This window comes from Rhinolophus sinicus, linkage group LG12 (assembly GCF_036562045.2).
Source record: "Rhinolophus sinicus isolate RSC01 linkage group LG12, ASM3656204v1, whole genome shotgun sequence".
Classification (NCBI taxonomy): domain Eukaryota; kingdom Metazoa; phylum Chordata; class Mammalia; order Chiroptera; family Rhinolophidae; genus Rhinolophus; species Rhinolophus sinicus.
In genome coordinates this window covers 25,710,663-25,736,492 of record NC_133761.1, presented here as the reverse complement: position 1 = coordinate 25,736,492, position 25,830 = coordinate 25,710,663, and the positions used below count along the sequence as shown (strand labels likewise).

Below are 25,830 nucleotides of genomic sequence, written 5' to 3'. Positions count from 1 at the left end.
TGATATTTCTATTCCTTTGTGTGTTAAATTAATTAAACAAGGAGGCCATTAGACTGCAGTGGTTCTAATGCCATGGCAGCCTGCATAAGCAAACCCAATCCTAAGCCTGTAAATGCCTCAAGGTTATGAAATCAAAACCAAAGGACAACCAATCACAAACCGTCAAATAAGCTTTAAGCTACAGCCAATCAATAATTTCCTTTTTTTGTTTCAGTACCTTTTCTATATGTCTTTCCCATCACTGGTCTCCATAAAGTGCTCCTAACCACTTCTTTTTGATGCTGCCCAATTCAAATCAAGCTGTGTTCACATCAATTTAACATTTTTAATGTGCCTCGGTTTCTTTTACCAGTATTTGTTTCCTTTTGCTTCTTAGAGTTTTTTAAAGACCCAGTCAGCCTCAGCTATACTAAAGAGACCCAAGCGAAGTTTGTTTGCTTTTTTAAAAAAAAAATATACTTGAACCATACTGTTAAAGAAAGAACAGTGGAGTGCCAGAAAGGTGACGGCAGAGGTCAGGGAGGCAGTCGGGACTACTTAGTTAGCCACTCTTCCCTTATCACCTGGGGTTTCTCCTTGGTAATGGAATATTGTATGTTCTAGCTGTCCAACATCGCAGCCATCCTTCTGCTAGTGACATAAACCTGGCTGTTTCTGGTGAACTGTATTTCTCCATTCTCAGACTATGGGGTTACCCTGGGGCTGACCCTATTCTCAGTCTCTGTGGCCCCATTTTGAAAGTAATGCAGAATTCGTCAGTCAGAAAACCACCTTTCCCAGGCCACAGTGATTGGCTTAGGCACAGGCATGAAACCCAAGCATTGACAAATTAACCAAAACACCCTTTCCCATCGTAGTTGATTACCTCATTGTTGACAGCCTGGAACAACCAGCAGCCAATATGGCCATTGAGTAGAGCTTTCCTGAGTAAAAAGCTCATAACAGGTGAAAGCACAGCCATCTGGCTGAGGTAGAGTGCCTGGTGAGCCTGATGACATTGTTTGAGTACCTGGATCTAATTATGCATGAAATTGTCATCCGTTGACTTTACAGTCAGTTAGATGGCCCAGTTCATTGCCTTTCTTAAGCTACAGTGGAGCTTCTGACTCTCACCACAGACCTAACCAATTCACCTTTCTACTACTAAGCTTTGGAAGTAAATATTTTATTTCATTAAATGTTTCCTTATACGTACTTATCTTTTCGCCTTTCTTCATTTCTGTGTTAGCCTCCACTGATTTTTTTTCCTTTTCTTTTCCACAACAAAATGCCAATTAACAATGAAAGAAGATAAGGACAACTACCTCCTATAGGAAGGCTTTCTGGATTTTTCCAGCCTGATATAATCTCCCTTTCCTTTAAATTCTATGAGACTTTATTCCTCTAATGTTTCACTTTTCATTCGTTTTCTGGCACTTTGCTTTCTATTGAACATGTAATACTTCTTAATAAATAGTCTACATCTGATTCAAGTTTCTACCCATACAGTATTTAATCCATTTCCTTTATTAAATGCTTACTTAAAATTGGAGGAATACATAAACAAACAGAGGTAGTGAGCTACAAACACTATCTTAGATACCACTTTAAGGCTCTTTTGTTTCTTAAAATTCAAATAAACTTTATCTTTCCTTTTAGGACTGAAGAAGTTTCAAAAACTTGCTTTCTTTTAAGGAAAAATGCTAAGTGAATCCAACAAGTAAATAGATACTGAGTTATAAGTACTACCCTTTAACAATTGTTGTTCTACTAACACGTCTTCCCTTGGCTCTGACTCTAAAATTGCTGTTAAATTATGTCCCACATACCTTTGGAGAAAACAATTCTGAACTCTGCCAGATGTCACTGCCAGGGTAATTTCTAAGGCAAGAAAAGCAAAGCCAACTGTCTTGAGCAAGCACATGGAAAGTCAGCAGGAGAAAATAAAGGGTGGTAAAGGACAGCTGATAATTTCGAATTGAGGTGGAAAACACGAAAAGATATATCACATTTAGGTTATGAGCAGAAGTCAAAGTCAAGAAATGGTAGAAGCAGATCACATGTTTGGCAGAAGTACTTCATAGAACTATGCTAGCTTTAAAAGGCTCTCCCCAAAACTCTTCAGGTACTGCCTAGTGGTATCTGATATATATCCAAAGAGTGGGGAAATCTGTAGGCAAATCCCAAACCTCTAAATACAACTCATAAACTAGTCTCTCTTTTATTTTATATAAAAGAAAGTATTTAAAAATTCCAAATATGTGCTTTCTATTTTCCAGGCTCTGTGACTTTATTGGTGTATCTCTGTGTCCCTCACAACAAATCTAGGAACGTGTTTCTGTTCTTTTCCTCATCTTAACAATAAGGAAACTAAAATCCAAAGTAGCTGTCCCTTCTACAACATCACTTGTTCAGAAAGAAAGGTGTGGATTAGAATAAGTCTTTTGACATTAAAACTGTGATGTCCGAGAATGGAACTTTGTTCAAATCAGAACAACTCATAATACAGTATGCATTGAGTACGCACTATTCATGTGTTGTTGGGATCCTAAAAAGAAGAAATGTTAATAATCAATCTCTACTTCAAACCGATAACAGAGTTGTAAGAATGGAGAGCCTGGGGAATGTGGTTATTTCTGTGTTTTGTCCCAATCTTCTGATATTAGAGGACAGTGAATAGTTATATATTCCCTTATACTTTTTCTTCCTCTATACTTTTTCTCTCTAGTGGATTAAAAAGACAGACCGTGGGGTGACTAGGGAAACTAGACAGGATTATACTGTATTGGACAACTAGCTCATTTAGGGACATCTTTATTTTTATAATAAAGTAGGCGAGGCATATTTAGAGAAGAAAAAATTGCTCATAAAAAGCTTTATAAATTGACAAAATCAGAGGATGAAAGGAAAAAAGCCAGTCAGTTGTGTTGTGATATCACTTTGCTTTTTTAACAAAGTGGTGTGTCTTGAGAAGCCTTTGAAAGGGAAGATATTTTGTTGAAATAATTCAGAACTGTAATTTATAAGATTTATTTCTCCAAAACATAATAGAACTGAATTCTGTTGTTTTTCATATATATATAGTATATACATATATATATTTTAAATCATCCTCGACCTAAGAAGAACTTTTAACACATCTGTCTACCTGACATTTCAAATTTTTAATTTGCTTTGTGAGAAAAACAAAAACTGTTCTGACGTACCCGACTGAGTAAACTGTGTAGGAAGGATGAAATCTGTCTGCTTCCATTTGGGGAAAGGACTAAGGATACTGATCAAATCCATGAGGGAGAAAAAACAGATAAAGGAAAGGGAAGTAAAAAGATGCAGAAAAGATTTCAAGACATTGGGAAAAGATGACAATCAAAGTAACATCACCAATTTGTACTTAATGTTTATGCATTGGCTCTCTCTGGTTGATTATTTATTCATATGGGTGGCCTATCTTTCCAGTTGGGTTGTGAGTACCTTTCAACTCCAGCACCTAGCTAAAAGCTTTTCTCTGCACTGACTGCCAAAAATCCATGGCTGCCAAATCACCGTAAAGAACAAACTGTAGATCTTTTTTTTTTTTTTTTAATGCCCCAACCAAGACAAGATCTGTTTTTAGCTTTTGTGAAAGCCTTAACTAAAAAGGAAATTATCCCACAAGGGAAAGGGAAGAGAGGTAAATGTTTTGAGGGAGGTAACGGAAGTAGTAGAGAGATGATGCTTTGTTCTAGCTTAGAAAACAGAAGAGGTTCAGAAATTCTGTGAATAGTGGTATCTGTTGGCCTTCAAGTACCCAGGTCTCCCTGGACATTGGCCAGTTGAGCAATAACCAGTGTGGATCAATGAAAGGTGGGGCCTTCACATGTTGTGTTATTCGTACAACATTCAGGGCCTTGGCAGGACACTGTAGTGAGAGAGAGTTCCAGGAGTGTCTAAGGCTACGTTTCCCCTCAGCCTGGCAGGGTGAGGGCATTGATGAGAATAAGTTGACTCACCGGAAAAATCCCCTGCACAGATGCATTTTTGAGCTAAAATTTTTGGTGCTACATGTTTCAGGTGTGTTGAGCCTTTCACAACATCAAAGGAGAAGTTTAATTTTATAACAAAGTTTGTCTTATTGTTTTGAAAAATACAGAAAAGTATAGTGAAATGAATAAGATATCATTTTGCCATCTAGACATCACCACTTCTGAATTCTGGTTTATTATTCCTTCATTCCTTCCTTTATCTAACTAAAAGAACAAAAAATTTCTAAAAACTCTCTTTCATGGAAAGTGAAACATTTATATTATTGTAATAATCACTGTCATCTGTTTCTACTACATATGGTATCTTTCTAGTTAAAAAGAACTTTGTAAACATATGTAAAACAATTATGTAGAGTTAGCTCTATATGTCTAAATAGTTTAAATGCCAACATTTTTCCAACCAAAATTTCATCATTCTTGAGGGATTTTTTTTCTAGTTATCTTTCTTTTGTTCCATAACACATCTTCAAGTAGAATATTTAGGAAATAATGGAAAACAGTTAATTTTATAGGAAATAGCACAGTGTCACAGTTTTAAAAAAATGTGCATAGTCTTTGAGGTCATATGGCTTAGTCTTTGAATTCCAGCTCTACAATAAATGATCTAGCAACTTGAGGAAATTTATTTAACATATCTGAGATGTTAAAATAACCACCTCCTAAGGTAACTTTAAGAATGAGACAAAATAATCTCTGTTAACCACTGAACTGGACTGGAACCTCAGAAATTTGCAGTGAATAGTAGATGGTATTAATATTCCAGGATAAACTATTCCAACTATAGCCTCTGTTGAAGAGGCAGCTTTCATTGGCAAAATTTAATTCTCCAACTTTATCTATTTCTGGTTAGATTCTATGCTTAATGGAAGCTAATACATAAGCTGATACAAAATTGTATTTTAAACTATTTTACACAACAATGGCAAGTTGGATCAATCACATTGTCATCCTTGAGAATTAGACAGAGCTAATCTTGGGGAGAGAAATGCACTACAGGAATAGGTATACTTTAGGCTAAAGGAAAGTAATGCCAGATGGAAAGTTGTACCTATAGAAGATAAATTGCAAATACATAGGTAAATGTAAAAGGTTTTTTCTTCTCATTTTTTTAAAAAGACAACTGACTGTTTTGTTTAAAGCAAAACAGCAACAGGTATAAGGTGAGGTTTATAACATATAGAGAAGGAAAAGACATTAAATAATAACCATGAAGTACAGGACATTGACAAGAATATAAAATTCCATTGCTCTAAGATTATTATATTTGTGAAGTGGGAAATATCAGGTGGAAACTGAAAAGTTCGAAATGAAAAGTAGGAATATATCTGGTGTAATGTGAAATGGTACAATATTGATTCTCATTGGGTTTTGATAAGTGAAGGAAGCATTTTAGAGCAAGCAGCCTCTAAAAATACAATACATTAATAAAAGAGGTGTAGTGTGGTTCAGCAACCACTTAAAAATGAAGAGAGATAGAACTAAGACATCAAGAGAGAAAATCAATTTAATATGAAAAAGTATGTGATTAACCCCAAAAAAAGGCGAGAAAAGGAGCAACAGAGGAATAAAAACACGAAAATTACAAATGGAAAACAAATAGCAAGATGGTAGGCTTAAACCAAAACATACTAATAATTACATTGAATGAAAATAAAATTAACACTCAAAATCATAAAAAGTAAGACCCAACTACAACTTATCTATAAAATATGTATATTAAATACAAAGACACAAATAGAGTAGCAGTAAAAAAAACCGAGAAAGACATTGTGTAAACAGTAAAATAAGAAAGCTGGTTTTATATTAATATTTATATTAATAACAATGTTAATTGTTATTATGCCCCACAGATGCATAGATTTCTCCATTATCAACATTTCCCACCAGAGTGATACATATGTTACAATTGATAAACCTACATTGACACATCATAATTACCCAAAGTCCATAGATTTCCTTAGGGTTCACTATTGATGTCATACATTCTATGGGTTTAGACATATATAATGACATATATCCATCATTATAATATCAGAGGTGTATCTTCACTGCCCTACACATCCTTTGTGCTCTGCGTATTCATCCCTCCCCACTGTCCTCCACTCCCAGCAAACACTGATTTTTGTTTTCACTGTCTCCACAATATTGCCTTTTCCAGAACATCATGTGGTTGGAATCACACAGTATGTAATCTTCTCATATTGGCTTCTCTCGCCTAGCAAGATGCATTTAAGTCTCTTCCATGTCCTTTCATGACTTGATAGCTCATTTCTTTTTAGCGCAAATAATATCCTATTGTCTGGATGTACCACAGTTTATTTAAATCTATTTACCTACTACAGGACATCTTGATTGGTTGCAAGTGTTGTCAATTATGAGTAAAGCTGGCATAAACATTTGTGTTCAGGTTTTTGTGTGGACCCAATTTTTCATTTCCTTTTGGTAAACACCACGGAACATGATTGCAGGATCTTATGGTAAGAATATGCTTCGTTTTGTTAGAAACCACCAAACTGACTTCCAAAGTAGCTGTACCATTTGGCATTCCTATGAGCAATGTATGAGAGTTCCTGTTGCTATACATCCTTGCCAGGTTTTAATGCTGACAGGGTTCCAAATTTTGGCCATTCTAATAGGTATACAGGGGTATCCCATCATTGTTTTAATTTACATTTCCTTGGTGACATATGATGTGGGACATCTTTTCATATGCTTATTTAGCCATCTGTAGCTCTTCTTTGATGAGGAGTCTGTAATGGTCCTTGGCCCATTTTATAATTTCATTGTTTGCTTTCTTTTTAAGTTTTAAGTTCTCTGTATTATGTACATAACAGTTTTGTATCAGATAAGTCTTTTGCAAGTAATTTTTCCCAGTCTGTGGCATGTCTTCTCATTCTCTTGACATTACCTTTTGCAGAGCAGAAGTTCATTATTTTAATGAAGGTCAGGTTATCAATTATTTCTTTCATGGATCATACCTTTGATGCTGTATTTAAACAGGCACCACCATACCCAAGGTCATCTAGGTTTTCCCCTATGTTATCTTTGAAGAATTTTATAGTTTTGCATTTTACATTTAGGTATATGATCTATTTTGAGTTAATTTTTGTGATGAGTTAATTTTTCTGTTTTTTTTTTAAATTAATATTGTTAGGAAAATTAGAGCAATGTTAAGTAAAAGAAAATGCAATGTATAAACACTGGGAATGAAAGATGGAACATCATGACAAATTTTACAAGGATTAAATTTACAATTAGGGATTATAAGCACTTTTAAGTTAATATTCATAATTTAGAAAAATGGACAAATTCCTTTGAAAGTATAACTTTCAAAATTTAAGAAAAAAAATAGAATATCTGTATAGATTTATATCTATTAGTTGAATTTAATTAATAATCTAAAACCTTTACATAAGGAAAACTCTAAACCCAGATTGTTTTAGATGGTATCAATTTTACATAAATTCTTTGTAAATTAGATAAGGACAGAACAATTCCCAACTCTTTTTTTTTTTTTTTTTTTTTTTTTTTTGAGGATGTCCTGATCATTACAAGATAGGTAAATTACAGACAAATATCCCTGATGAGGATACATAAAAATCCTCAATAAAATATAAGTAAATTGAAACTAGTAACATAAATAAAAGAGTAATAATCAAGTGAAGGCTATTCCAAGAATAAAAGCTGCAATCAGCTTTCAAAATATCGATCAATATATTTCAATATGATTCATAGTAAATTTAAAAAATTAGCACCTATTTATTAGAAACACTATCAAAAAATGAGGAAGAGAAAAAAACTATCTTAATGTAATAAGGGGCATTGTGAAGAACTTAGAGTTCACATCATACTTAATGGTATACCTCTGACAATTATATTCGCGAATTCATCCTAGAAAAAGTGCTACATACCTCATTGCTGAGTATCACTACGGTCACCTTCGAAGCACTCCCTTTGGGAAGCTGTGCACCGATGCCAGTGCCTAGTCCGCCCTTCAAACCAGTTTTGGAACTATTTTTCTGGAATGGCCATCAGAGCTGTCGTCATATTATCCTTGAGGTCCTGAATGTCATCAAAATGTCTTCCTTTCAATATTTCCTTTATCTTCGGGTAAAGAAAGAAGTCACTGGGGGCCAGATCAGGTGAGTAGGGCGGGTGTTCCAATACAGTTATTTGTTTCCTGGCTCAAAACTGCCTCACAGGCAGTGCTGTGTGAGTTGGTGCATTGTCGTGATGCAAGAGCCATGAATTTTTGGCGAGAAATTTAGGTTGTTTTCGTCTAACTTTTTCACGCAGCCTTTTCAGCACTTCCAAACAGTCAAGTTGGTTAACTGCTTGTATATTTGGTACACATTCATAATGAATAATCCCTCTGATGTCAAAAAAGGTTAGCAACGTCCTTTTGACTCTTTATTTGGACAGATGGAATTTTTGGTGCTGGAGAATTTGCTGACTTCCATTGTGCACTTTCACACTTTGTTTCAGGGTCATATTGGTACATCCATGTTTCATCACCAGTGAGAACATGGCCCAAAACATCATCTTGCCTCTCCAAAACGTCTTGGCAAACTTTGACTCTCCTTTGCTTTTGTTCATCGGTGAGCTCCTTTGGGATCATTTTTGTACACACCTTTCTCATGCCAAGGTTTTCAGTTAAGATTTTCCTGTTTCTCTATTGATGTTTACTTGGTTTGCTATGCTTCTCACAGTGAGCCGATGATTTTGATGCACAATTTGATGAATTTTTGCAATGTTTTCATCAGTTCTGCTCATTACTGGCCGCCCTGATCTCTCTTCATAAGTGACACAAGTGACCTCCTCTCCTCTCAGAAAAACGTTTACTCCATTTGTACACTGCTGTTTTTTTCATGGCATTATCCCCATAAACTTGGACTAACATGTCCCTGATTTCACTTCCACTCTTGCCAAGTTTACCAAGAAATTTAATGTTTTTTCGTTGCTCTATTTCAAGCTCAGACATTCTCGCTACGGCACACAAAAACACACAACAATAATGAACGCCACTCAGCAAAACACCACCACATGTTGACAGGAACACAGCTGTGAGACACTGATATACCAAGGTTATGAAACCTTACTGAGCTGTTTGTACAGTGCTGCCAATGTAAGCGCATGGTGGCAAGTTCGTGAACCTAGCCACTGCAATAAGGAAAGAAAGATGTAAAACTATTTGTAGATAACAGAATATTCTATTTGAAAATACTAAGTAATCTGTTAAAAAACTATTGGAACTAATAAGTTAATTTCCAAGACACAAGGTCAATATACAAAAGAAACTATGTCTGTATACTAGCAACAGATAATTGAAAATGAAATTAAAATACGAATTCTATTAATAATAATATTAGAAAACAGGGCCTTAGAGCCAAACAAAACATTAAAAGTACTAATGATAAAGGGAAAAAAATTATAACAGCCTTTAGACTATGAGGAAGGAACTTGATTATTTCTATAGCTATAGCTATAGCAGGGAGTGCCTTTACAAGCCCTCTCGCTGCACTGATTCCTCTATTTACAAGAGTTATCACTATAGCATAATACTGGGCTTTCTACACGCTAAGTGGGTCAAAATGATGCTGATCCTCAGAAGAAAGTGCAAGTCCAGGTTGTGGGCCTTCAAACCCCACAGTCAATCCTCAATCCATCCTGGTTTCTCTGAATTAAAGAGTGATATCAGGAAGAGTCAGACCCTTCTCCCTCAAATCTAGGAAGATGCTCTGTAAATCGAGTGTTGTGTCATCTTTTGTGTCCTTGCTTATTCAACCCATATTTTTTGGAGGCTGCTTTGTGACTGGTCACTGTGTGAGTGTTGGGATATTATCTGAAATGAGATACAGCCCCTTCCCTCAATTTGGCTATCAGATAAAAAATAGGCAACTGTAATCATTAAGTATGTCAGAGGAAAGAGTAGAAATAACTTGAGAATACTTAGGGAGTGTATCCAGCCCAACTCTGAGCTCTAGGGCTTGGGTGTTAGTGAAGTAACATCTATGCTGATACCAGACAGATGATGGGAAGTAGGTAGGTGAAACAAATTCATCTGTCTTGTGCCAGCAAAATGTGGCACATAGGTTACCTATTCCTGGTTTCCTGTGTAGATTTTCTTTTAGGCACAATGTATTGGTTATTTGGGAGGGAGTCTCTGCTCATTCTATCTTATCCTAGAAGCTTTAGAACACGGTTTCATTTTTAGTAAAAAAAAAAAAAAAGCAAACAACAAAAAACCAATTTTTTTCTCATAGTATTAATATGAATAAGCAAAAAACATGACATATTTCTCACCTTAATGACTCCTTTTAGCAAAATCTGTTATGAAATAATGTCTTAGTGATGTTTCATTTTTGTTTACTATTTTCTTTTGTTTCCTTGACTTTCTGTCTTACTAAGTATACATCATATTGGTGTTTCATGAACTATTTGCTCAATATTAAAAATAAAAGCAAACGAAAAATATACAAAAGTATCATAATTGATCTATGTGACCAGTATCTTCCTATCATCTTTTAAAGTAAATGATTGTTCTGTCTTTTTCTCATTAATGGGAGTTCTTTCAAACACAAGTTACTGAGAATTAAGGGAATTTATAATGTTTATTACTCGTTCCAAACCATGGTCTTTCTTCCAAGTGATTTCACTTGTTGTTTTAGCAGAATTCAAAACCTTTCTGAATTATAATGGCTAGCAGTAAAAACTTCATCTCTACCTGAAGAAGACGGCTGTTATAAAACTTTCATCATTCTCAGGGAAAGGATATACAGTAAAAAACATACCTAGCTATTGTACAACAATGAATAAATCAGATAATAAGTACATATATCATACATAGGTACTTACATATATGAAATTTTTATCAGAATCTATCTCTCTGTGACCTATATGTCTTGGCAAGGCACCTAGTGTCCTTATTATCCTCTAGTCACCAGATTCTACCTACTAGGAGACTGTCATCAGTGTAGTCATTCAGCATAAAACCTGGGAAGTGATGACAATCAAGGAGCCTCTGGATTATATATTATGGCACAGAACAAGAGTTGATCTTCCCTTTCAATAAGGCAGTAAATTGCCCTGCTTTTCTATCAGTACAAGTGAAATCAAACACCTCCTGGGGTCCTGTGTTTATGGAGATAATGAAAAACACATCTGGCCAATAAATAGCTGCATACCAAGTAGCAGAGGCTGTTCTGAGTTGTTGCCGTAAAGAGGTCACCTTAGGAAAATTAGCTGCAATTGGTGTAATCACCTAATTAAGCTTTTGAGAATCTTCACTCTTTTTCCAGGATTCGTATAGCTTGTGCATAAATTAAATAGGTGAATGAAATGAAGGATGTAATTGCATTCACTACCCTTGCAACTTTCAAGTATTTGGTGGTAACACTTCTCTCTGACTCCCCTCGGGATATGGTATTGCTTTGGCTTACTACCTATTACTTTGCTAGGGAGGTTGAGGTCTACGATTTGGGGGCGTTATTTTGTTTTGTTTTGTTTTGTTTTGCGGGGGGGGGGGCTTTTCTTCTTTGAAAACATTCATGACAATGTCAGGGAGTTAATAACAGTTACTGAGTATCTATATTCCAACTCTTCACTCAGGGAGGAGGGAATTAAGCACAGAATGGGTCTGAGAAACCAAAGAGTTCCTTGTGATCAACTTAACATAGAATTTCTATTTAGCACCTGCCAGTGGATCACAGTGGCACTCTGGGTTAGAATTAGAATGCAGCAATCCCCAGAAAGATATGGGTACTTCCCTTTTCCAAGATAAAGTCACCTTGGTAAATAACTGCAGGTCTTTTGTGGGAAGACTAGGAGAAAGAATCAAGTATCTACGTGTGATTCAGGATCCCTCTCTGAGTGTATCCAGACTCCGGTGCTGCAGGTCAGGTCTGGAAATTAGGTGGGGAGCCATGATTCTCTATTGTGATGGTTTGAGTCAGGTCTATTTTCACCACCACAAAAGTTACCTTGGTTGTATAGGTTAAATAGGACCTTAGTGTGATACCCAGGTATTCTGGTACTAAGAAGCCCATGATCTTCTAGCCACTTCCAAGGGTCTCTGTGGATCACACTTTGTATAACCATTTTAGCCTTATCACCCATTATGATAATCACCCACCTTGACTCTGGTGGTTAAGTTGCTACCTGGCCTCTCCCACACTGATAATCTTTTATTTCTATTAAATCCTAGAAACCATTTCAATATCTGTCTCTCCCATCTTCATTCATGGCCAAAGATGATAGTCAGCACAGTAATTAGCATTTGATGTGAAAGACAGGTCTTCTGAATCTTCTCAGGGACCAATAGCTAGTGAGCAGTTGAGTCCATGATCTGTGATAATGCCACTCCAACATCCCTAGCTTCATAACTTCTCAGATCCCTTTTATATTATACATAGAAATGTGTATCTCATCTTCATTCAGTATAGTCCATCATGAAGACCAGGATTTAGTTAACCAAAGGAACAAACTATTAGAAACTTTCCCAACTGGTCAAGCTAGTACATCACATGCAGACTCTCTCATAAGTATCCCCACATTGATAAATTATTTCCCTCCTTCTTCCCTGGGTAGCAACCTCAGCATACACCCCCCCCACACACACACACACACCCTCCTGGTTTCTGCTGCTATAATTTTAAAATAGCCAGATATTGTATTCTTTAAGCAGGTTAAACTCCTATTTGGGTTGGCTTTATAATTTCCCCCACACCTCACCCCACTTCCTTGGCATGCTAGGATTTCACTCATGCTATAGGTTTAGACTATAGAAAGTTGGCAGAGTGGATGAAAGGAGAATATCATCTTTCAAGGCAACTCCCTTAGACTAGGTATCTGTAGGCATTTCTGCAGACACGTCAGGTTTTGTGGAATTTTGGGCTCAGGAAATAGGGAGGAACTCATCACTGATTTGTCATCATTTCACTTCTGGGATCGTACACTCTCCCAATCAATCCCATTATTTTCAGGCCATGAATTCACACTAAATTGTAACTCAATTAGGTTAGTTACAATGTAGTGTGAATTTTAACTAACAATTCAGGGGCTATAGATTAGGTTCCATATCTGATATTTTAACGTATAAGTCCGTCAGCTATATATAAGTGTTTCTGCTAGAACCATTATGGAAATTGTGTTTCTCTCAAGCTATGCCTTGAGCTAAGAATTTAAATTCCTAAACCTTTTGTTTTGTTTTATTATGCTCTTCAATACAGTTTTGCATAGTGAGTGCATCTCACTTTCTTTACATCTCCCATTCCCATCATACTATGTCATGGCAACAGCCATTTGGATCCCCAATGTTGCACTTCCATCAAGCACTTCATTTCAGTTAACCAGGGCACGTAATTTATGTAACCCCAGGGTTATAATGTGGGTAGTGCTTCAGCAGTGACCATTGTGAACTTTAGTATCTCACTCCATTCTAACCCAACCTGGTTAGCTAATAGATCCAAGATTTCTTTCCTTAATGGCTTTCAAGCACTTTTCGCATCAAATTCTGTATAATTCACCATTCAAAAGAAGATAGAAGACACCTCATTTATTATCTATGGAGAAGAAATTATACAAAGAACTAGTACTTACAAAAATGTTTAGAATAGTTACAAGAGCAGGCTATATATTGAGTTTCCAAGAAGGATTTTCAGAATAACTCCACAGAAAAGGCCGACCAGGAGAGCAGTTTCCTCTACTACAAGGCAGGTACAGTTTCATACCCTGTGGCAACTGCCAGCTCAGCATCACGCCACTGTAGCTGGCATCACGTTACTGTCAGAACACTAAGCTGTTATCCCAGGATCAGGAACACACTGCCATATCTGCCGCTGCTGTACCAGTAAGTCTCAAGTTCATCATATCTCTTCTATGTACTCAGTTCCAATTTCAGTCTAATAGGTGATTTTTGTGGGTGGAGCCTAAATCACAACTGGGACTCTATCTGCAAGGATGTGTGGGACAAGTAGATTTTAACCCTTCAACTTGTGCCTACAGTGAAACCTCTAGAAAGAGATCTGATCATATGATGCGCTGACCATTTGGAACAACATATGTGAGGTTGGGTAAAGCACCTAACATAGTGCCTGGCAGGCAGCACGTGCTCAATAAAGGTTCCTACTTGTGTTTTTAGTCTCAGTTTAAACACCATTTCCTTAGGCCATTTCTGTCTATCTAGACTAGGCTAAATTCTCTGGTCATATGCTCCCTGAGCTTCTACTATTGTCCAAGTCCTACCTCATTTGTTATTACACTATAACAGCTCCGTGAAAGCAGGAACCAAGCCTATGTTTTTGTAATACAGGACCACCGGGGCCTAACATGGTGCTTGGCTAATAACAGGCTCACAATAAATGATTATCAATTAAAAAATTGATTTGACATAAGCTCTGTCTCATTCTCTTATTTTTGTAATAGCCTATTTATTATTGTCTCTTAAAGGGATGAAACAAATTTCCATGTTTCCTGGTTTCCTAATATCTTATTAAACTAACTAGTACATAGTTAAGAAAATTTATTTTGTAAATCAATCTAGCCTCTTTCTAGCAATTTGAGCTGTAATATCAAAATGAGATCCCTACAATGCAGTGTTAAAACATTTCGTGTATATACATGTAAAATGGCCTAAGTCCTGGTTCATAACTGTTCTAATTTCCCAGAACCAGCTATACATAGCATCTTGGTGATAACTTTATCAGAATAACAAACTCTTAGGTCAGATTTGTCATGGTTTCAATTGCACTTCTGTTTTTGCAGTTTGGGTTGATGTCATCAGCACATGTGTTGCATGGTCGTATGGTCAATACGGAGGGGCCTGAAAGGAAGACAGTCAAATATTTATTTTGTTTTTTGGAGTCAAGATAACAGAATGATTAAGAGACTGAGTTTGCATCTGGGTCTCTTCATTTGCTATCTTCATAGACAAATTACCATATTTCATCAAATCTAAAACAACGATGTGATGAAGAAAGAAAGATGCATCCCAATATCATAAAGTTAAAATGTGGACTATTTAACCTTAGAATTGGTGAAATATAGTACTCAGTCCATTGACCTTTATCTTTATAGTCTCACCAACTAGATTTCTTCCTGGCTCACAGCTATCTGCTTCACCCATCTCCATCTGCCCCATTCTCTGGGAATGGCTGGACTAGAAAATGTGGGACCCAGGGGCCATTTTTCTGCTAGATGATCTTGCCTGATGCTCATAGGTAATTGGTCTAAGATGGGCAACTAATCCAAGCTGGTTGGATCATGGTTTTTCCCTGGGAATTTGTGTTTACTAAATTAGAATTTTTTTCCTGTATTTTAAAATGTATTTTTAAATTTTGGAGTCATTTTAGGGTTATGGGAAAGTGTAAAGGTAGTACAGAGATGGTCCTTTATATCGTTCACCTAGTATCCCCTATGTTTACTGTCTTATATTTGTCAAAACAAAGAAATTGAGATTGATTCATTATTATTAACTAAATTCTAGATTAAATTAATTATTTTATTAATTCTCTCTTTCTGTTCCAGGATCCAATCCAGGGTACAACACTGGATTTGGTTGTCATGTCTGTTTGGTCTCCTTTGGTCTGTGACAGATTCTTTTTCTTTCTTTGTTTTTTTTTGACTGTCAATTTTGAGGAGTACTGGTCAGGTATTTTATATAATACCCCTCAATTTAGATTTGTCTGATATTTTTCTCATGATTGGACTAGAATTGTAGTTTTCTTGGAAATACTTACATGGAGATAAGGTGCCCTTATCACACTTTATCAGGAGGTAAAAGATATGACATCATTCATGATGTTAACTTGCATCTCTTGGTTAATCTTGCTGTCTGCCAAGATTCCCCACAGTAAAGTTACAGTTTTCCCTTTTAAATACTTTATTCTTTAGAAGCAAGTAATGATTTCTTGGGAATTTGTTCTATTAGTTTCAGGTGTACAAAGTAACATAATGAGTAGACATTTACACCCCTCAGAAAGCAAGTCTACTACCCATCTGATACCATCATAGCTATTACAATATCACTGACTATATATTCCCTATGCTGTACTTTACATCCTGTGTCTCTGGGAATTTTTAAGCCAACGCATATGGAACAGATTCAGTCTTTATTTAATGAAGGGATGCTTGGACAATGCAGGTTGTAGAGGAAGCTTGCCTGCAAGGTGGGAAAATAAAGCTGACAGAGAAAGAGATTTTGATGAGAAATGAAAGAATCATGAGTGTTTCCAGGAGACTTAGAATAGACCCCTGCCTTTTGGAAGTTATATTTTGCACCATTATTATGCCAGAAAAATCTCCCTTTTCATTAAAATCAGCTTATGTTGGGTTTCTATATGGACTACCAAAAAGACATAAGTAACATATTACCTCACTGGATTTCTATGAGAATTAAATAATAAATGGTATGCAAAGTGAGTGCCTACCACAGAATGAGACACATAGAAGTACTGATAAATGTTGGATGTTATTATTATTATTGTTAATTGATGTTGACTAGTATTTTGAATTCATTATATTCAAATGTATTATGGAAATAAATTAATGGTCAGGAATTACTTGATCATACTTGAGTATCTGAGATCCTACATTAAAAGCATTTGTTATTATGGCATTGGATTCATTGAGAAGTGAAAAGGGTTGCAGCTATATCAAGACTTTGCTGCTTGTTCAATAACTAAGTCATGCTTGTGTTAGAGGGCGGAAAAGAGCAGCCTGATGTTTGAAGTACACAATTATCCACATTCTTCTTTCCCCAGGAAAGGGCCATCAGAGCTCAGTCTTTTAGTCAAGAAGCATGTTTGATTTGCAAATACTATAAGCATCCTTAATGTCCCATGACTATTACCTAGAGCAGTGTTAGCTTTCAAGTGCAGAGAGGGGGAAATGAACATTTATATCTTTAGTGCATATCATTAGTTGATCTCTTATGACATTTATCTATCATCATTTCATGAAAGAATAATTTAGGCATTAGTGACTTTGAATTACTCCCATTTAATTCTCCATATTTTTTTAATATTGAGAAAAATATCAGCTATCAAGAAGACAAGGGTTTAATAGCTCTTCAAAGAAACCATCTATACATTTGCTTTTCTCCTGAAGAACTTAACTATGAATTAATTTAGTGATGATTTTCTAAAATCAAATTCAGTATGAAAGAAGTGTAATGGAGAGGTAACCCAGTGCCCTAGTGTCTAAAATGGGCTGCCTCTAAGTAATAGAAGCAGAATATGCTCAGTGGTCAGTGCCAATATCTGAAAATAGTAGAGATGCTTGGCAGTTTGGTACAGATCCTACTGAAAGAATTCCAAGTTACGGAAGTTCGGTAAGAAAATGTAAAAGAGGGAAGAAGGGGCAATACAGAGCTCTCCTCAGACAAAGGGGTGAAATAGGTGAAGTCTTAATTCCATGCCATCCTACCCCCAGCAGTAGTGCCTTCCTGAAACCATGGGACTTAATGCTAGTCCCGTGAACCCTCTTCTTTCAAATATAAATATTCAGCTTCCCCTTATAACCCACAAGTGCTTCAGCAAACATCTATGGAACACTGAGGAAGATACAAATACACACGTATTTTAATTTTCCATAGTCCTAATCCTCCATGAATTTGCAGTTAGGGTGGGGAGTAGGGTATATATAAATCACTGAAACAAATGGAAAAGTGGTGTAAAAGAAGGACAAAACAAAAACAAAAACAAAAAACTGCAAAGGTGGGATAAAGGAGAAGAACTAGGAAAAATAAAAGAGGAAAAACCAGGTGTGTGGATTAAGGTGTGATGTGACAAACACTGAGTGAGGAATTCCTGGAAGACCATTTGCAAAGAAGTCCATGAGGAATAAAATTAAGGAAAACATCTTGGATTTGATCATTTTAATATAACTAAAAACACAGTTTAAGTGAAGTGATTCATGGATTGTATTTCTTCATAAGCAAATATTAAAAGAGTTAACAAGTAAATTGCTTGGAGTTGGGGATAAGTATAGAGAAAAGGAGTGATAATCATTTATTTAAATACCTCAAGCAGTGATCCATATGAAAGATATAATATATTTACTATAAGAAGAGCAGCATTTCCCCCTTATGTGTTCAGCATTGTAGACAAAAGAGGAAAAGCCCACTTTTATTATTATGAAATGGTTTACATAATGATCAGGTATGTGAAATCAAAAAAGAAAGAATGAGCTTTAAAAATATGGAAAATATCTTTTTCTTGTAGAGACAGATCGTGGGCTGGAGGCCTCAGCTAACTGGACCCTGGCTTATCAGAAGACTCTAATGAATGGTACCACTTTGGAAGTTACCAGGGCCCTGAAATAAAGATGAAAAGGCAACAGAGCCTAACTGCTACCCTTAGGCAGGCAAATCAAAGCATCTGAGCCTAAAAAGAGACAGGAAAAATCACTTCCTGTTATTTGCTCATTCCTAAATAACTCAGACCAACAGATATCCCACCAGGAGCTTCTGTCCTTTTTGACTATGGGGAAACAGGCCAGTACATGGCTGTGGTGGATATCTATTATTTCTACCTTGAAAGCATCTCATATCCCTTCTTCCGCTGACTGGATACTATCTCCTTTTAAGGTTTCTTCCCCCAGAGGATGCACAAGGTTATGTGTGTAACCCAGGACAGCCAACCAGAGTCCTTTTTCAAAGATGGATCTATTCATCAAAGCACGATGCTTGCTTTCTCTGTAAGATCAAAAACTTTGTCATCTGTGTAGTGCTGAAACTGCACTATGGACACAGTCTGATGGAGAATGAAACCAACACAGAAGGCAAATGAGAGAGAGAGAGAGAGAGAGAGAGAGAGAAAGAAACATACTGTCATGTTGTTAAGCTGTGGATTAGCCTTGCCACACCTTGTGTTTCTGAGTTGCTTGGCCCAATGCATTTTCTTTGTTTGACTAAGTTGGAGTTGAGCTTCTATCATTTGCTATTAAGAGTCCTGAATGGAATATTTATTCAAACTACATGTTTAGGTAGGAAATAAAAAAATCGGAACTTTGAAATCAAACTGCCTGTTTCATGATGATGCCTAGTGTACATGCTGTAGCATGATGTTCAGGCAGTCAAAAACAGTTTAAGATTAATTACTGAGAAAGGAATAAGGAAAACAACTGGGATGAAAGATAAAAGTATATTTTTCATCTTCTTTCACTACCTACAGAAAGGAATGGGTGATTTGTGTTGATACCCTAAGGAAATTCCATTTTGATCTTCCCAATGAATGGTTTATGGAAATTTACAATGATAGTGTTGTCGTTACAAAGTGGTTGTAGTCCTGGAGATGACAGCTATTGAAGACACACTAAAGAAAAAAAGAATCAAGGAGCTGGAGACTAGCAAGTAAAAGATCAAACATTAATTGATCACCTATTTGGGGCTGGATGTGGCACCAAATTGTAAGTGGGGAAGGACGGAGGCATCTTAGGAGGGAGAACAGCTTGACCCAAATAGACACATATCAGTACAGTTCTGTGAAAAAGCACACCTACGTTATTTAGTAGATTTAGCAAAACCTCACTAATTTGTAACAATGGTAAAATAAAGTAGCTTTAGCAAATAATCCGAACTGTGATATATTATAATCCAGGTGAATGCATCGCTCTTAGAAGATTCTCAGTCAATTCTCGCTGAATGAATGAATAAAAATGAAACAGTCACTTTCAAGAGAGTACACAATATCTAAGCCTGCCCAGAAAGAAAGTACGGGAAAGAATAATGAAGAATAATACTTGTAATTGGCATTTTTCAATTATTAGTACTCGACAGAGAATAATTCCTAAATTTCTCCAGCCCTTATTTCAGGTGAATTTATTGATTCAGGAGAATAGGTTGTGCGGAAACCATGTTAAGTTTCTAGTCTGGCAGACTTTGGGTTCGACACTATAGCATTGTTCCAGGCAAGAGATAAATGCTTCTGAACTTCAAGGTCCTCATCTGTCAAACGGAAATACTGATTCTCTTATGGCGTGGTGATGAAGAATGAATTAAATAAAATGGGAATTTCACCCAGGAAACATCTGTACACCTCAAGATGGAAATTTTCAAAAATAGATTATCAGGAATTAAGGTAGAATATACTGAAAATTAACGGGGGAATAATTTGCAGGTGCGGTGAGAGACCATGAGTCTGAAAGTGCTGGATGCTCAGGAGACCCAGGATACATCTGGGCCCCAATTTGGCAATAGGACACACCCCTTGTTCCGCAGGGCTACCAAACCGCCAAATTCCAGTTCAAAGGTCTCACAATCTACCCATCTCCAGTTTGTGCCTTTTTCTTGTTGCAATTTAAAGCCTGGTTGGAAGAGGAAGGGTGGAGGTCCGACGTGGGGGGGAAGGAAGTAACACTTCAGATAACAAAATCACCAAGGTCAGGGTGGGTGTCGGCGAACTAGGCAAAATCCTGCACAATGAGGAGTCATAAACGTCCAGAAAAGAATTCTACATTCTAGGAGCTCTTTCCAGAGTCCCCTACAGAGCGCCTCACATCGCCGCCCTTTGGCCTCCCTCTTTGGGCTGTTGAACATCGCCTTTTCCTCCCCTCTCTTCCAGCAAATCCAATCATCCCCAAAACTTTTATTTTTCTCCAGAAGTCTGAATTAATTTCGTTGTGGCGCAGCTTCTACATCGCATTAACCCAACTTTCCTCCGCTTTCCTCCGTTTCTTTGGCGAGAACCTGAAATCTGGGGTGCCCGAAAGAGGGAGCCCGGAATCCGGGCAGCCTCGGGCTCAGTTCCGGCGAAACCCGCGGGTGCCTGCGAGGGAGGCGCCGTTTCCCCCCGGTTTGGGTGCAGAGTGGGGGCACAGACCTAGCGGGACGCGCGTTCTGGTACCGGACCCCCGAGCAGGGGGCTGGGGGCTGGGGGTGTCGCTTTAAGTCCTAGCCTAGGCTTCCATAAGATCTATTTTTAGCGGCGCCCCCCTTCCCCAACCTCCAGCGTGGTAGACTCTGGCCAGCAGCAGCGGCTCGGCGGCTCCTTAGGGCCTCCCCCACCGATGCTGGCTCTTGGTATCGTCCACGCGGGCAGGCCGGGGAACTGAGCATGTCTGGAAGCGCTCGGCGGCCTCGGCGGCGGCGGGGGCAGAGCTGGGCTGCGTCAGCCTGAGCCCATTCACCGCGCGGCCGCAGGAGCGTAGCGCCAGCGCCGCGCCGCCCAGCCCCGCCGAGAGGGGCGCACTCGCCGTCGCGGGGCCCTCCGCCGCTCTCCGTAGCCCCCTCCTGGCGACCCGCAAGTAAGTTTGTGAGGCGGTGGGGCGAGGGCTTGGAGCCCCGGAGAACTCAGGTTAGCAGGCGGGAGGCGCGGCTAGCGCCCGGGAGAGCTGGCTGGCTGGCTGCTGTCCCCTGTGCCTGGCGCCTCGGCGAGCTTCTTGGCCAATTTGAAAGCGGTGGCCACCGGGATCTGGAGCAGAGGGGACCGGCAAAGCAGGACTGAAATGGCTTTGGCGGGGGTCGAGGGGGACGACTTGGAGAGAGTGAAGGATCGCGCGGCGAGAGAGGACTCGGCAGGCCGGGAGAGGGCTGGTGCGGGATGGGGAGACCGGGATGGGGATGCGGGCGCCCTGCCGCGAACAGCCGCAGAGGGAAGCGGGGTGTCTCCGCGGGGTAGGGTGGGAGCGGCGTGAGACCTCAGTATGGGGAGGGGGATACAGTAGAGCGTGACCATGTCCGGGCTGGAGTGGCAGGAGGGAAGATGGATGGAAAGTGGGGCGTGTGGAAAGCGGATTTGAACGGGAGCAAGGGACGCCGGTGGAAGGGACAGTGGGCTTCGGAAAACGAGTGGACTCGGATAATTTGGGGAATCAGTACGAGGTCAGGGAGATATAAGGATGGAGAGAGGCAGCCTTGAATCGAGGTCTTCGGAAGGAGCACACGAGGGCACATGTTGGTAACCGGCTGGAGAGAGGATGGGTGCAGAAAGTGGCCTGTAAGGGCCAGCTGGAAAATCGCTGAGGGATTTGGGAAGGAACGGAGCGGTGCGGAGACCGGGCAGGGGCACGGCTGCTGGTGGCGCCGAAAGGCTCAGAAAAGGGTTGGAGGCGACCTGCGGCCCCCTGAATAGTGACTTAGTAGCGGTTCTCTGAGATTCACTTGCACCCCAAGCTCCTCTTCCATCTCCTACCTGGCTTGGTCGCCGGGAGGTTCGCCCTAGGCAAGCTTGTGGGAGATTTGGAATGATAAGGCAGCGGGGAAGGTAGTTACTGGGCAGCTGCCGGGGCTTCAGTAAGTGGTTCCCGGCACACTCCGGGTGCAATGTAGGGTCTAAATGTGGGTGTTTTCAGCTGGGCAAGGGGAGTAGTGTCTGTTCTAGGCGACGAGTCCGTGGTCTCTCCCGGGAGGTGCGGTGTTTGGGGCTGGGAAGTCAGGCAGAAGTCTGCAGCGCGCAACTCGCGGCGGGGCGTGTGAGTGTGCGAGTGTGCGCGCGCGTGTGTGCGTATTGCCGGCCCGGGATCTGGTGTGTTGCTGCAGTCTGTCTCCATGACGAGGAGATCCAGGGCTGCACAGGAGGCACGGGGAGGGGATTAAGGGAAACGTGCTTTCCTACCTCTCTTCTACCTCCTTTTCCCAGGGTCACATTCTTCGCTCGTCCAATGATACTCCTTTCTAACCTCTCCCTGGCCCCCGCACACACCAAACCCAACGCCAGTCTTGTCCTTCCTCTGCCAGAGGAAATCCTAGGGGTCCCGGCAGTCTGACGGGCCCCGGAATCCACGGGTCCTTCTCTGGGGCGTCGCTCCGGGGGTCGGCAGTTCACTCTGCTGCCCCTGCAGGTTGACGCGGTGATGTTGCCCCACGGACTCGGGAAGCGCGATGGCTCCAAATGGCCAGTGGGGAGGGTACGCCTGGCAGAGTGACTAGCACGGATTCTCAGGAAGGGGGTCTCCCCCGAGTTCCCCCACACGTAAATGTAATTTAAAAAGGAAAAGACCAGATTAGTAGAATAAACAAGCAGCTAGGGCAACAAGCTTTATGCAGAAAGCGTCTCTGACTAGGAAAGATTTCACCCATCCACCGCCAGAAGGGAAGAAGCTTTTGCATACTGGATGGAAATCTGGAGGGCAGCGGGGAGGAGCGGGAGTTGTCACCAAGTCTCAGGCTTCTCAGACTCCATCCGGCTTACGATGTTGTCCTCGGTGCCATATTTTAAGCGAGACTTTACCAGATACAGGGAAATGAGGATGAAGGCAACTCTGGAAACCTGTGCCGTATATAGAAGAACTCAAAGAAGGGGTAGGAGAACTGTCCCTGCTCTCTGCAGATATCTAAGAGGGCTCTGAGATTGTGAGTGCGTAACCATCAGAAATAGTTGTGGACATCCAAAAGAGAGGACGGTGACTCAGATGAAGGGCAGTGAAAACTTTAAAAAGTGATGAGGACCATGGCAGGGGTTGTCTTGCAGGGTGATCACTGATCACCCAGGGCAGAGGGACGCAGCAGAAAGGACGGAAAACTTTTAATGGCCAGGACACGCCCTCTTATTCTATGTAACACTGGCTGGCCCAGCTTCTAGTATGGTAACTATTGAAATGTACCTTTGGAACATGGCCATGCTTCTGAACATCTGTAAGGTGGAAAGTTTGAATAAAAAGGCTTTCGTGTCATTTTCTGCTTCTATTAATGTGTTTTTCCCCATTGATTATTATTATTAGAATATGTGGTAAAGGTAAAATAAATTATTTTAGCCATTCTGTTCCCCCCAAAAGTGCTGTTTGAATAAAACAATCTTATATGTTTGCCTATTTCTTTTTTGGGGGGGGCGTGTCAAGGAGGAGGGATTGTTTGGGCAAATTGTTTAGGGTGTCAAATAAAGGTAGAGTTAGGCGCCTGAAGCTGTATGAGTGAGTGGAGGTAAAGGGTAATTATAGAATGCTAAACTTCATGTGAAATGAGAAAATCCTCCTCTCCCCACCCTTCGCCTCCTGCATTGGAAATACAAAGTATTATAGTCCTAGTCATCAGATGCCTAATTTGACAGTTTTCCTAGAGGATTATTCCTAAACCTAGGTATGCCTTAGGAAATAGTCAGTGGCCTCTCTTCTGCTCTAAAGTAAAGGCATTTAAAAAAAGTGGTGAAATGGCTTGATGAGGCAGAATAATGATGGATAGACATGTTAGTCAAAGTGGAGGAGACATCACTTTCTTACCTCCGGTATCTTACTGATAGTCTTAGTGGTTCTCAGTGGGGTGATTTTGACCCCCAGGGAACACTGGCAATGTCTGGAGAAGGTTTTGGGTTGTCACAACTTGGGGGAAGGGCTGCTCTGGCGTCCTTTAGGCAGAGGCCAGGGATGTTGCTAACATTTTACAAGGCACTGAATAGTCCCCCACAACCAAGGATTATCTGGCCCCAAATGGCAGGAGTGCTGAAGTTGAGAAATCCTGGCTTAGAACGAAGAAATGATTAGAATTAAAAGCAACTCCTGTTAGGACGCTTTCAAATATTCCTATTGGAAGACTATCTTGAAGATCAGGAGTAGTTAAGAGACTTTCTTTGCAAAATAGCCCTGTGTTCAAAAACACTTGTTTTAAGGAAATTAAAGATGTTTTAGCAGAATGTCTTTTCAGCCTTCCAAAAAACAAAACAAACCTGAAATATATTGGAAATGTCTAAAATGACAGATTTTATAGGACGCATGTGAACTGAGTAAACATTTTTGATGAAAAGTTAAAACTGTTCAGCTTCAGTATTTTTCACTGAACTACTTTGGTAATTGCTTTTTAAAATACATAGTTTTAAGTATAATTAGTTTTTAAATAATAATTAATTTTAAAAATTATACCTACCGTGGTTCCCCGAAAATAAGACCTAGCCGGACCATCAGCTCTAATGTGTCTTTTGGAGCAAAAATTAATATAAGACCTGGTATTATATATTATACCTGATATTATATTACATTATACCCAGTCTTATGTAATACCCGGTATTATGTTATGCTATGTTATGTTACATTATGTTATGTTATGTTATGTTATGTTATGTTATACCAGGTCTTATGTTAAAATAAGACCAGGTGTTATATTAATTTTTGCTCCAAAAGACGCATTAGAGCTGATGGTCCGGCTAGGTCTTATTTTCGGGAAAACACGGTAGTAAGTTCATTCTTCACATAGTGAGATATTAAACCGAATCAGAAAAAGAACTTTGATGAATATTTATTAGAAGCCTCATGAAATGTTCCAAAATGAAACCTTAGTATTTGTAGACATCTATGCAGGAAGGTAAGAATCCCGTATAATTTTCATGTATTTAGTTTCAATTTTAAATCAACAGCATGGCATGTATTGAGAAACAACCCTTTCTAGCCTGTAGTACAATACTCTGCCTGGAGAGGAGGTACACTAGCTTATATCCTTAAATGTAATACGATCAGGGAACTGTTCTAATATCAATTGTATGTAGCAATTGAAGCACTTACTAGGTAAAGCTTTGTCATCACACTGAGGCCTAGTTGAAACTAGAGATTTGGTCAGTGTTTCTGCCCTCTCAGCGTTTCCCCGTCTTGTTAGTTGGTTTCAGAATTCTTTCTTCAGGCATCATCATTAGGGCTGCTGACTTCCCTTCTTGTTCTAATAACCATTCCCTCTATCCTTGGCCATCACTGTCCCTCAGGAATTCTCATAGCAGGAGAGACTTCATACTGCTAAGTCCCTTAGGCACCCAGTAACCTCTCCTTTTCTCCTGTGTATACAGACAGCTTTCTCCTGCTTCCAAGTGGAACAAATTTGTGTCTCTCTTGGAAAAAGGCAGTAGGAAAGCCCTTGTTTTCCACAACGGCAACTTCAGTTTCTCTGCTTGCATCTTTGAATTGCTTTGTTCAATTG

The 25,830-nt window shown here is 39.3% G+C and overlaps 1 protein-coding gene across 3 annotated transcripts in view; it reads left to right on the top strand.

The window, feature by feature from the left end:
• The first annotated feature begins 21,030 nt into the window (after positions 1-21,030).
• Positions 21,031-25,830, top strand: part of OXR1 (oxidation resistance 1) — a 451,232-nt gene continuing 446,432 nt past the window's right edge. Inside the window, exon 1 of one of the 3 annotated variants that reach the window (XM_074316799.1) lies at positions 21,031-21,242. The gene's annotated coding sequence lies outside the window, so the exon portion shown is untranslated. The remainder of the gene's footprint in view (positions 21,243-25,830) is intronic. The other 2 variants (XM_019750589.2, XM_019750593.2) reach the window with 2 other exon arrangements.